The sequence below is a fragment of the Oryzias latipes genome, chromosome 10 (genome assembly GCF_053564925.1).
Source record: "Oryzias latipes strain Hd-rR chromosome 10, Olatipes_Hd-rR_3.1".
Taxonomy (NCBI): Eukaryota; Metazoa; Chordata; class Actinopteri; order Beloniformes; family Adrianichthyidae; genus Oryzias; species Oryzias latipes.
Window position 1 is genome coordinate 33,830,039 of NC_136246.1, and position 14,416 is coordinate 33,844,454.

Consider the following 14,416-nt stretch of genomic DNA (forward strand, 5'->3'; position numbering starts at 1 on the left):
CTGACCGGACATGACTAGACTTCAGGAGCAACCCCCCCCCGCCCCGATAGAATATGACTCAACTTGAAAATGGATTTGAACTCTGAACAGTGATGAAGGAGTGGTCGGATACATTCCCACAGCAGATTAAGTCCTTTCAGTGTCTCACATGAGCAGACAAACGGAGCTGTTTTTATTTTAAAATCCAGTTTTCCTCCTCCACTCGTCAAACCCAATCTTTTCTGTTCCAGTTTTATCCTTTGCTTCTCTTATCCTCCTTTAATTCTTTTCCACACTAATATCTTTCTTTCACTTATTTTACAGTGTTTTGTCTATTTTCTCCACTGTCTTATCTCCTAACACTCACAGTTTCACTGCCCCCCCTTAAAGCTCTTCTCTCAGTTTTGTTTTGTATATTTTTGCACCCATTTCCCTTTTATTTATGAGAGAAAACTCCACCTTTGGCTTGTGTTTCTGTTTTTTCTGGCTCCACCTCTTGGTATTTTCCTCATAATTCAAGCAGGAGTTTTGTGTGTGATCGTGTGTGCACGCTCAGCGGTTAACGTGCACTCTTTTTTCTATTATAACCATCATCACCTCAGTGTGTAGGCATCCATTAGGCAGACTCATATGCAACAATATGCATATTCCTCCATTTGCACGGATCATAAACTCCTGCAGGCCTCTGCATCATCACCAGCAGCATCATCATCACCGGCTCCATCAGCAGCTGCTAGCAGCGGTGGGCGGCGAGCACAACATCATGGGAAGTAAATTTTTGCCCTGATTCACTCTGAGATGTTTTCATTAGTTTTCACCGGCGGCGGCCGAACGGCGCAGGCGACGTGTGAACAGCTGTGAGGAAGAGCCCAGGTCACCATCCACAGCATGCAAACACAGTGGGCTTAATTAAAAAAAGATTCAGTGGGACTTTCTGTTCTCCTAATTGCACTGCATCAAATAATCTATATGGAAATATCTGTTGGTGAATAAAGAGAAGCTTCGGGATGAGCGTGCACGTTCAAACTCTGAGTGGAAACCATCATCTGCTGGAAAAATAAACACTAAAATTCAGATTCATGCTTCAGCGTTTATGTTGTCATTTTTATCCCAGTTGAATGTTTTCTCAAAGTATTGATTTTTGTTTCTAGACTTTGTCTATCAAACATTTTGCTCTGGATCCAGTCCTGAACATCGCGTTTGGTCTGTGTTCAGACCGGCATCAAGCGGCAGATTCCATTCCGGACCAAAGCTTGGAAACAAAACCATGTGACTAAAGATCTCGTCAGTCATTGGCCAGGAACTAGGAGGGCGGGGCAGAACAACAAGAGAAAGACGGACGTGCTGCTTTACGGTCCTTATGGGGACGGGTAACTTATTGAAACTTTGAATGTGGATTACCAGCTTTGACCGTGATGAAACAAGACTTTAGACTTGTTACTTTGGTTTGGCGGTTCACGCTGCAAGGCGGTTACTGACAGGAGACGTGTCGTGTGCTCTAACTCAGAGGATGCTAGCAGCTGCAGTGATGAGGAGACGTCGGGTATGAAGGTGAGAAGTGTTCATGACATACAGATTGTTAAGAAAACGGTGAGAAGCAATGTGTGTCACGTTAGAAGTTGTTTTGATGAGTCTGCATTCATCCGACTACATTTCAGTGAGTCGTTGTAGTTTTATGGCATTATTTCAAGGAACTACAAGGTAGCTTCCAGGATGACGACACAGAAAAGCCTGTAAGAAGCGTTTTCAATGGGGATAAAATAAACCTAACAAATAGTTGGACTCTTCTTTTCTGTTTGATAACGCGACAATCTGTGCTTTACATTTGTCTGCGACTTATCTGTAGCTACATTCCTACTCTCTTTACGCCGCTACGGTGGCTGCTTTGGTCCAGTTGTTCCGCTCCAAGGACAGATTGGATTCCGACTGAGGAATCTCAGAGCGAACCGAAGCTCGGTCCGGTTGGAAACGAACCCAGACCACCTCCAAAGACGGGTCAGAGAGTGGTTCCTGGTCCCGGACCAGGGTCCACTTGGATGTTCAGACTAAAAATCTGTTCTGGATTATCAGGGATAACGAACTCTGGTTCACTTTAAGCAAACCAAATGTGTCCAGTCTGAACACACACTATGAAATACTAAGGTATTTCATACATTTTCATACTGATTTTATTTACAAATAATCAACTTTTTTTTTTTTACAAAAAAAACATTATTTACTGTACAAAACCATAAAAATGCTGTTTTTCAATAAAGTAATATCAAAAGTAAAATGACTTTAATAGGCTTTCTTATAAAAATACAACTTTTTACAACTATTTGTTTTATTTACAGTCTTTGAAACTTCATTCTTTTATTAACCTTTTTTTTTTTTACCAAGAAAAAAACAAACAAAATCACGATAAAACGTCATTGTTAGCATTTCCTCTTTTGTCGTAGTTTATTATTCTGGAGGTCATTTTTATTCGGTTGCAGGTTTTTCTTGAGTTACTTTTGGTATTTTGGTTGTTTCTCATCTATTCACTTTTGCAGCTCATGAAGGATTTTGCCTTTTGGTTCCTTCAGATTTATATTTTTTGCATTATTTTTTTTTTGTTCATTTTAGCAACCAAATCAAGAAATGTTGAAGTTCTGCAAACAAACTGAGTGATTATGAATGTCTGTTTTGTGAAAACTGTTTCCACACTCTTGAGTTTACTGATGACAAATATGTCAGCCTCTCCTCCTGGTGTTCCCGCGCCGTCTCACTCCTGACAAGCATTTACTTGCTTTCAATAAACAGGAGTGGTTCTGCATGTCAGCAGGCCGCCGCCGGATCTTCAGCCGGGCGGCGGCGGCGGTGAGAATGGCTGGCTGATGAGTTTTCCAGAGGAAGCAGCCGCATGCCGTCTATTGATTTTAAGTGTCTTCTTGTTCTTTTTGTGAGCAGTGGGTGGCCAACAGTCTGTTAATTAATCCAAGCAGCAACAGTCTGTCCTGCTGGGGGGGGTGACAATTTGAAGGGTTTCTCTAGAATGTGGGGATTGGAAGAGAAGCTGCTGAAATGCTCAACAATCCTCCTAAAATTAGCTATTTGTGTGAGTTTGTGTTGCCAGTGGACCAATCAGGTGTGTCTGTGTGTGTCCATCAAGTTTGACGGGAGCATCTTAAAATGGATGTAATGTAGTTTTTGTTGTTGCATCTGCAGTAAAGCTGAGAATCTCCGTCTAATTTCCTCCTTCAGAGTTGTTACAGAATCATCAAATTCATCTCAAACTTTCCTTAATTAACACAAGTTTGGAAAAAAACTGGTGAAACTACACAAATAGACAAACTGTAGATCCAAGCTGGAGCTCATTTATCAATCAATGTGGAATTTAAAAAAACAACTTCATGTTATTTTGAGAGGAATTTTTATCAAACGTCTTTGTTTGGTTGAAAACGTTTAGTCTTTTCTGTGTTTCTGTAATTTCAGTCAAATTGCAGATTAATAACAAAACAGAACTGTTTCATTATTTAAGTAAAGAACTGAAAAACGAACGGAGGGAACTTCCAGAGGGAGAGTTGATCCGCATTGGCAGCTTTCTGCTCACCTTCATCTGCTCTCATTTGGGACGCCTCTTCAGAGGAAAGCTGCTGCTCACAGCCTCATCTCTGCGTGTTACAGCAGTTGACCTCCGTCCTCCATCCCACCCACCAACATCCTCTGGAGTCTTCTTCCTCCCCCCCGTCAGAGCTGGTGTCTGAAAGTTAAGGCTTTTGCCCGTGGCGAGGGTCGGGAGGGGACGCACAAAGGCTCGCCTGAAAGCCGCGCAGATGTCCAGCCATTCCTGTGAGCCGCTCTCACTGATTGGTGGAAAAACACACTGGAAAAGAAGGAAGACGGGAGTTGAAGTGGCTGTTTGAACAATGTGTCCTTCTGTGGATGACAGCGTCTTTGCAGCAAACAGACGGCGTTTTGTTGCAGAAAAAGCACACTGGTCGCAGATGATGCTCTGACCCGACAAACAACAGTTTGGACAGAAAGTTGCTCCCTGGTTTGCTGTTTGTGCCTGGAACAGTCAGACTTTCTACCCCATAACTCATTTATGAATATTGATTCACACTATAAAAGCTGCTTACAGCAGAATTCATCCAAAAAGTCAGAACCAAGGCTTCACTTCTTACTTGTTGTCTTTTTACGTTCAGATGCTCAACAGCTGCATAAATATACAGACCTTAGACTGTAAATCCACTTTTTTTGTTTGATTTATTCATGAGAGAAAGCTGATTTTTTTTCTTTTTCAAGCTCCTTAAAACCAACAAGTTCAGGGAGAGAGGAGGGAAAGAACTGCAACTCGCACAATCAAACGGCTCAAACTGCTTCTAAATTCAACTAAAAATGTCCAAGTTCTTCACAGAAGAGCTACATTTATGACACAGAATGAGGTATAATCACAAAAGGTGCATTTGATTTTTTTCTCCATGCTGGAATTAGAGTCTGCATCAAAGTGGACCCATGAGTGTTGGAATCAACTATTCTGCTTTCAGGCTCCAATCTCTGCTTCTGCTGAGCTCAACTGAGACCATAAATGCTTGAAAACAAAGCATGTAGACTTTTCATCAGTGTTCACCAGCCTCTGAAAAAGCTTCTCAAATAGTTTTAAGGAGGAGAGTTGGGGGATTTAAAAAAAAATAAAAAAAGATGACCTGCAGGTCATGAAGGTCGTCAGCTGTAAATCTGTCCTTTTTTTCTTTTTTTTAAAACTTTATGTGCAAACGTTTGACCAAACAGGCAAACAGATTGTCTTCATTGACAATGACTTTGATACCAGTAAACATAACTGAGGAAAAATAATAGATAAATAAAATAACCCTCATTCACACTCACACATATTACGAAAGAGAGGTCCTAGAATTCATCAGAATTGTAGAGGACGTCCAATAGTAGATCTGTCGTGGTTGCATCACCGTGGTTATGCAAACATTTTAAAGCATTATGATACTTTACCTGCAAATTTTTTTTGAATAAAATGAAATTAGGCCATGCTTTTTTGCATTTGGGCATTCGTATGAATAAAAACCGTTGTGATTAACTATAGATTGTTTAACCCTTGTGCTGTCTTAGATGACCCCCCCCTTGAGGTGTTCTCCCTACCATGACAAAGGTGGATAAAGGTGGAAAGATTTCATGTAATCCATGGACACCAGTGAAGATCACAAATCATTGAAGAAAAAAGGTTCAGAGCACTGTCTAGTGGGTCTAGATGACCCAACTCCCAACGTTAAAGTGTCTATGATAGAACAAGGGTTAAGGCGTCGTCCATGTATGAGTCCTTCAGGTCGCTCCCAAAGATGATGATGTCTTAAGTCAGACGGATTTGTAGCTGGAGTTTGGTCTGTGTGTGAAAAGCAGGACATGGGTTACAAAGCGAAGGGAAATGGCCGTGAATCCAGAAAGGAGGAACCCTCTCTGTAATAACATGAGACAGCAGAGGCAGCACGGACTCAGAAAAACACGTGTCCGCTCCAAGAAACACACTCAGCATCTTTGGATTAAACCAAAGTGATCGGAGACCCAGCGAGTTTATTTGAACCTTTATTACTTTTCCCCATGTGAGCGTCTTGTCAGAGCCGCTTAGCTTCCACTCCCACCAACGCTGTTGCTGGAGGATTTGAATAATTCATGCATTCTGCGTTATTTATGTATTTGCTTATTCGTGAAGGCACAAGTGTGTATGTGCCATGTCGCTTCTCTGGGAGCTAATGAAGACATCCGCCGGCTTTAGAGACAGTTTCTTCCCGCCGTGGCAGCGGTGTGGTAGAACGGGGGGGCCGCTCGGGTCGCCGTGACCCCTGCCTGTTGTGTGGCGGCCCAGCAGACAGAGGAAGAGCTTGTTCCCGACTGGATGTCACTCTGTCTTCGTCACTTTGGCCAACAAGAGAAAACGGCTGGAAAGCCCGCGGAGCCTGGGGCCAAGGCTTCCCTCAGCCACCATCGCTAATCCCATTTTCCTGCCACATCCTCTGACAGCAGGCACAAACAGACGGAGTAATGCGGAAAAAATGAGGAGGAAGACGAGCAGAGCTGTGAGACAGGGCGGGAAGCTGGCAGCATGTGGAGCCGATCAGGAGCTGCAGAGATCTGACAGCACTGACAGGAGTCCAGAGGAGCAGCAGCAGAACCAGTGGTCCTCACTATAAACTGCAGCTGGAACTTCTCCAACACTCGTCGGCTGAGGTCCTGGCTGCTCAATTTGTTTGGAAAGTCCCGACAGAAAAACTGGAATTTGAGTTTGAAGCACATTTTAATGCCTCAATGATGAAGGTCATTTAGTTTCAGTAATGAGGCGTTTTGCAGCTCTGGTCTTTTATCCATGTGTGAGTCTATGTTCACGTCACCACCTCAGGTCTCCCTGGAGGTCCTGGAAGTAGCTCAGACCTCACCGGACTGGTTCAGGTTCATGATCCAACGGTCAGAAAGAGACTTTTGGACAAGTCTACGTTTCTGACTGTTGGATCCATGGAGAGTTTAAGGAGAAAGACACTGCTGAGGAACAAGAACACAGAGGAACATCTGGAGACACAACAGGAACTTTCTGGAAGAACATCCACAAACATTTGGACTCCAACACTTTCAGAGTCAGACCCAGAACCTCTTTTGGTTCCTGAGCTCAGAGAACTCCAGATAATTCATGAAGTCCTGAAGATCAGGAGATCAGAAGATGCTCTGAGGTCCATTTAGCGCTTTTTCCTTTTGTCTGATTTAAATATACAATTTTTTTATGAAAAAAAGTAAATGCAGACAAAATCAAAACAGTTTTTTATCTTTATCTTCAGTTCAGTTTTTTTTTTAATTTCACATAAAAGTTTTTTTCCACAAACATCAGAGTGAGTGGTTCTGCTCCTGTCCTGATTGGGCTCCACCGTCCTGCCCTGCCTGGTAATTCCATTGACTGTGTAACCCTTGTCCTCTCCTAGGCACTTTAACATTGAGAGATGGGTCATCTAGACCCAATGACTAGACAGTGCAGTGCAGACACCTTTATCCACCTTTGTCATGGTAGGAATAACACGTCAATGCAAAGATCGGGTCATCTGGACCCCATAGGATAGCACAAGGGATAAGAAAACTGGCCTGAGTGACTCCTCCCCCCTGGCGTTCTAAACAGGAAGTACCCGCTGGCTCCAAGAAGCCAAAATCCCACAGACTTCTAAGAAGAAACAACCAGCTGTTACTCGGTCATTTTACTGAGCGGCTGTGTAGCTCGGTTGGTAAGGTGAAAGGCTACCACGCAGGAATCCAGGGTTCAATTCCCAGGGGCAATTACCAAATCAATGGCGAGCAATTAACATCACCCAGTGAGGGTTTTTGGGCAAGACCCTTAATGCTACTGCCTCCCAAGGGGATGGGTCAAATTCCATATTGTGGGATAAATAAATGATCAATTATTGGTCAGAAGAACCGTTCTGGATCTGTTGCCTTTTTTTATTTTTTTTCAACGTTTTCTTGATAATCCTCATTTTTTAAATATTCTTTCTGTAGTGAAACGTCTTCAAGTGTTGGGTGAAATCCTGTCAACCTCAATGAAAAAAGAATAAACCTCAGAGAAGTCAGTCTGTGTGGGTCTGAGGAGCTGCCGGGAGCTCCGGGTCACAGTTTGATCGCCTCCTGATGATTCAGACAAACAGTCAACGTGGACTCAGACAAACCTGTTCAGGTGAGAAGCAGTAATAACTGAATAACTTTGTGCAGTGATTGTGCTGTACATATAAATCCATGTCTTCTTTTGTTCCGGGGTCCTGATCGATGAGCGGACAGAGAAGGTTGGCCGTCCTTCCTGCTGCCGTGGTTAAATCTGTGACGGCACCTGAGGCCCTGAAAGCCGAGTTGATGGGCAGGCCCCCCCCCCGCATGAAAAAAACATCCTGCCAGGGGGGTTTCCATATGTATGAAGGGAAATGTGACAGTGGAGCTATGGAGCTGCTGTTTTCCCCCCTGAAAAGTGGATTCAAAGAGCCGCTTCTGTCCGCTTTGATATGAAGTCTGTGAGCCGAGCAGAACCGGACCCAGAACAAACGAGCCGACCCACCTCTGCTCCCAGATATTAGGTTAAGCAGAAGAAATACATTATTCTATCATTTATAGATCTTTATTGATCACTTAACCCTGTGCTATCAGTGTTTTTTATTATTTTAAGTCAGAATAAACCGACATGTTTGGAACCAGCAGGAAAATCTGACAGGAAATGATGTCATCTACCAAACTTTGCCTGAAACAGGTCAGTGCCAATGAGCTTTCATCACAAACCAAAGATTCACTTTTTAACCTGAAGTTTGAGCCTTAATCTAAAGTGAGATTCTTAGGCAGCAAAGTAACAAACGTTTGCAGTGAAATCGGTTTTTAGGAGACGCTCTGGGAATCAGAGTCCCCAAAACAGAAACAGACAAAAATAAAATGATCTTGATTTGGACAAAATAAAAGAACTGCGCTGTTAAAAAAACAACAACAACAAAAAACTGAGGAACAGAAATGATGCTTGTAGTTTTCAAAGTCTAACTGATTGAGATAGAAAATAAAACTTCTTATAAAAACTGCAGCATTTGTTTTGTGTTCAGTTTCTATTATTCTATGAAAATGTGTGTTTTTTATGATTTAATTATTTTGTTGTGGAAAACATCTTTCTGTGCTTTTTAATAAATCAAATGTTTTAAAACTAAAATGTACATTTGATCATTTTTATCCTTAATTTTTCCTCAACTTTGTGGATTTTATGGATTTGTTTAATTTTTACATATTTATCTTTTTTTTTTGTCCTGTTTATTGCTGCAGCCGAAAACGAACAAACAAACAAAAAAAGGTCAGTGAATGTTAAAAGTCCAGAAGAAAATAGTTCTGGGTTCTTCCGGGTCAACGTGTCCAGACTAAAGCACATTTTGAAAATAGTGTTTGATCATTTGAGACAATAGCAAATGGGATTTGATGTTTATTTTTCCAACCGTCATCATAGAAAATCGTTCAATCAAATGTTAGACATGCAGACAGATCAATCAGCAGAACCTGCAGATTTAGGAGCTGTTATCCAGAGAAGGAGAAATATTAGGAGATCATCTCTGGACTCGGGGGCTTTGTTCCGTTTTTATTGTCGGGGTGCGCCAGCTTTCCAACAAAGCACATCCTCGCTGCCAAAGCTTTGGAGGAAGCAGAGGCTAAGTAAGCTCGCCGCCGCTGCCAGCAGCTTGTTGGCAAACGCTCGCCGCCACCTGCTGCTGCTGTCGACGAGGAGTTACAGAAACCTGGAGGAGCATCTGCCAACCAGGGGGGCGTCCAGCGTCCCCCCCAGGGGCCGGCTCGATGCCCCCCACCCTGCATCCCAGAGAACAGCCAAAAGTTTTCCAGTGAACGAAGAAGAAGAAGAAGCTTCTGAGGCCTCCAGAGGAGGAACGCTGAAGGCTGTGAGGTCACAGGGACCCAAAACAATCTTCTGGGTTTCCTTGTTCTTTCCTCTTAAAGAAGGATTTATAGTTTGGCCGGTTTTTCATCAAACCAACATGTTTTAACCTTGTTTTCAGTGTCGTCATCATTCCTGTTTCTGGACAAGTTTTTAGTGTGAAAAATGGGAGACGACAGTCCATTCTTCAAAAATCATGCAAACAAACAAAAGAAACCAAAAAAACAAACAAACATCTGCATCCAACAACAACAGCACAATTTCACTGCAGCTCCAATAAAGTCTTTTCCTGCTGATTCCTTTAAATAAAATAGAAAACAATAGAAAAGGGGACAAAAAAGCAGAAAAATTCCGTGTTTCATCTCCTAAAGGTTCTTCTGACGGCAGAATTGAGGTTTTTCGTCCTCATCCTGTTTCTGAAGCATTTTCTTTACAAAATAAGAAAGAAGAGTTCTGAAGGAGCAAAGTGTGTGAGGAGGAATTATCACATCATCAGATATCATCTCACACTGAAGCTCCTCCTGACCAGTGAGTCTGGAAAAAGTGTGATGCTGACGTTTGTATAGAAGACAATGTGAAGCTGACAGCATCACCCGTACGTCAGAAGTCTTTGAAACTTCCATTAGACTTTCGATTACTTCATGGTACCTACCACACGCACGACAATGGTACGTTCCAATGGTACGTCATAGGAGCCTCAAGGACTCCAAGACACACCTTTAGATGAAGCCGCTCCCCTCTATGACCCTCCATGGAGCTGGACGACCCAAAAACCTGCAGCACCCGACTGGGTCAGCCCCTCTACAGGTCATGTGACCAAAGCGTACATTTGGTCACATTAATTAAGTCTCTGGAAGGTTTTTTTTTTCAGGTCACGGAGCTGCGTGATGGATTTCTAAACCTGCCGTTGACATATATGTCTACAGATACTTTTGACATGAATGCACTGCAGCTCTTTCTAGAGTTTCTGTCATTTAAATGTTAGTAGCTGGTTTATTTAAAAATGCCCCGTAGGGAAAACTCAGTCTATTCTTTTGTAGAGATGACCTCGATCTGAAGCAGCAGAACGACTCAAATCAAATTTCATGAATTAGTTCTTGTTAAGCTTCATTCTGTGTGAGGATTTGAGAGTTGAGATTGATGTTTTATCACATCCACCTTTGTGCAATGACAGGAATTTAATAGTTTTGATGACGCTTGAACAAGAAAACACAAACCTGATTCTTTTTTTCCCGTCTTTCATTGATTCACGGCTCATTTTTTTCCGTGTCTTTCCTCTCTGAGTGGTTCCTGCGTTTTGAGAAGAGGTTTTTAAAGATTTGTATTTTTCTCTCATGAATGCGGGCCGTCTAGACGAGGTGTATCGAGCAGAAAGCGTCTGATTCTTCCACCTTTTTCAATTCAAACGGAGGCATTGTTTGACAAACCAAGGAAAGACGTGAGCCGCGTCTCCGTCTAGATGCGGCGTTTGCTCCGAAAACAGCGCCGGCTGACCTTTGACAGCACCTCCTACGGCAGCGCTCCCTCCGTCCTCCCACTCATCCCTCTTCTATCCATCATCCGGCCCACCAAGCCGCCCGCTATCATTTGGGAGCTCCTTAGCTTCATGGATGCGATCATCAGTCACTTCAGACGCCAGCAAAGAAAATGAAGCTTCTGGAGCTGCAGAAGACTGAGAGGGCGAACAGAGCGGGAAATCCTGCTGGATTTTTCAGGAAAGGTGAGTCACATCAGGTCCGCTTTTTTCCAGACGTTCAAACTCCAGCAGATCAACAGAAAGGCTGGAACTGTTTAAAGATCAGGTTCTGAAGGGAGAGTTTCTCCCATTAGAGTTTCTCCTGTTAGAGTTCATGTTTCCGTCATTTATTTTAAGCTGTCAGCAGCTGCAGAGCAGCCCACATCATCATACTTCCACCGCCATGTCTGACTATAAAAGTGTTAGAGCCTGGAACTCTCCCATGGATCCATGTTTGTCTCTTTATGACTGTTGGATCATGACCTTTGACCTGAATCTTTTTCCTCGTCTTCATGACCTCCTGGATGAGGACTCTCTTAGGTTGCTTGTTCCTTTGAAGATCCTCCTCTGTTCCAAATTTTCTCCATATGTGTGAGTGGGATGGGCAGGGGAGGAATTTGATGATGATGATGATGGACCTTCATCACTGTCATTCAATCCAAAAGAGAACAAAGCAGAAGATAAATTGTTCCCCTAACATTTGAAATGATGAGCTTGGTGTGAGGACCGTCACATGCAGCTGGTTTAAGGTTCAATGCTGCTCTGCCTGCAGCCGCTGCACAGCAGGAAACTCAGCCAACTCATCTGGTCCACGCCAACATGGAGGCTACGCTCACTGGCTGCCAGGACGCAAAGGGATAAAGTCGGCGCTCAGGCTCCGAGTTTAGCCCTCATGACTGAGAACAATCTCAAAACAAACGTTGGGGATTTCCTTCCAAAGACAACAAATGAACTTTAAACTCCCGTCAGCACAACAGTGTGTTCAGAGGAGGGGAAGGACCCACTGAAGGAACCTTTGACCTTCCTCCAGATGGACCTCCTTAAATCTGAAAGAGAGCAAAGGTGAAAAGTTGGTGATGCAGAAAAGTACACTGGAAAATTCTTAATCTTCAAAAGTAATTTGGGGTTTTTACCCTAATCCTGCTGAAAAAACCAAGAAGAGGAACAAGAAGACGTGCCATGCGGCATTTCTTCACCAGGAAACGTTTAGGAACCACAAACCCGACATGAAAGACGAAGCAGAGGCAGGAAACTGAAGCAGCAAAACAGAGAGCTAATGACGTCTAATCAGAGCTGGCAGCTCCTAATGAGCCGCGTTTCTGTCCTCATTACGTCAAAGCCACTGGCTCCCTTAGATCCAAAGTGGATCCGACCTGCAGACTAGCAGATTTCACGTTGACCCCTCCCCCTAGTTCCTATGACGGTCGGCTCTCGAATCCTGAAAACACCTCAAGCTCAGGTGAGATCTGTTCCACCTCTATGTCACCTACAACGTGGAAAAACAAGTCTAAATACACCAAAATACACCAAAACGCCAAGATACTTCAGAATGACAAAACACTGCAAAATAAACCATAAAATGCCAAAATACTTCAAAACGCCAAAATACGCTAACATGCCAAAATACACCAAAATACACAAAACCTGCCAAAATACAACAAAGCGCCGAAATAGGCCAAAAAGCCAAGATACTTCAACATGTCAAAACACTGCAAAATAAACCATAAAATGCCAAAATACTTAAAAATGCCAAAACAAGTCAAAATGCACAAGAATGCGAAAATAATACAAAATGCAGAAAAATACGCCAAAATACACCAAAACTAGTCAAAATACACCAAAGCACAAAAATACACCAAAACACTACAAAATAAACCATAACATGCCAAAATACTTCAAAACGCCAAAATACGCTAACATGCCAAAATACACCAAAATACACAAAACCTGCCAAAATACAACAAAGCGCCGAAATAGGCCAAAAAGCCAAGATACTTCAACATGTCAAAACACTGCAAAATCAACCATAAAATGCCAAAATATTTCAAAAAACCGAAATACTTTCAGTCAGACAACTCAGGCAGTAAAGAAGATTTACTCCATATTTCTTTTAGTTTGGCATAAGGCTCCGTTCAGATCCATAAAACAAAGATCTCCATAGAAAACTTTGGGTATTAAACTACCCCTAACAGAGCTCACAGGGGGAAAATGGGGAGGAGGGTGGGGTGATGAACGCAGAGCTCGCGGAAATGGAAAAAGAGGGATTGGACCGCACACCTGGACTTAAGAAGGATGCAGAACAGGTGAGTTGATCAGACAGACTGAAACGCCCTCAGGGAGGAGAAACCAGGGAAACGCAGTGCTAGAGTTGCCTGCCTGAAATACTCCCAAGGTCGTTCACTTAGAACACCAAAATACACCAAAACACTGCAAAATAAACCATAAAATGCCAAAACACACCAAAATGTCAAAATACTTCAAAATGCAGAAATACGCCAAAATACACCAAAATTAGTCAAAATACACCAAAACACTGCAAAATAAACCATAACATGCAGACATACTTCAAAACGCCAAATAACACCAAAATACACCAAAATGTCCAACTAAATCAAAACACGCAAAGAAAAGCCAAAACACACGGAAAACACACTAAAATACAAACACACGACAAAACACACTTGTTCCATGGAAAAAGTTTTCATGTTGTGACAAAAAGAAGTGTGTGAAAAACCCTGTAAAATGATTTTAAATTAAGTTATTCTAATGAACTTTGGGTTAAATATTAGGGCTGCATATTTGGCAAAAGTCCAGCGACGACATACGTATCATGAAACGGTATCTGTCATGATACTGTACCAATAACAACGTTAGACACAATCATGGAATCAAATCTAAATCTCTAGAAAGCTGTGAAACCTTTTGACCTGTGACCTTTGTGGGACATGTACCCACATCTCTCAGCGCTCTGGATTTAGAAAGTGCTGGTTTCAATTTTCACGTCACATTTTTAAACAAGACCTTCTGGTTTCAGATTTTCCTTCTCTTCCTTCCACCGTTTTTTCTCTTCTCCTCACACGTAGCAGCAGCTCTTGTGTTCAGCGCTGAGCAGCCGGCATGAGGTGAGACAGCAGGAAAAAAACAGGCTAAAGACACCAATTAAATATTTTGGAGGAGGTTTTGTGACCTCTTTGGTTCTTTCTTCCTGCGGTGCTTCATCACTCCGGCAGCTCTGCGAGTCTCCGGTTGTTTTAATAAGACCACAACTTCCCCCTTATCGCTAATAAAGGCTCTCAGTCTGCAGCTGGCAGATCTGCTGAGAGGCTGCTTTCCTCGCCGCAGACGTTACAACGTTCCGATAAAGCCGACAGCGCCGTGGAAACGGCTGTTTGCACCGGCAGGCTGTTCGGAGAGTTCAAAAACATTCTCTGCTCCACATTTGATCAGACAGACACTCTAAACTTTATTTAAACGTTTGAAAGCCGTGGAGCATGTCAAAAGGAAAATGATAG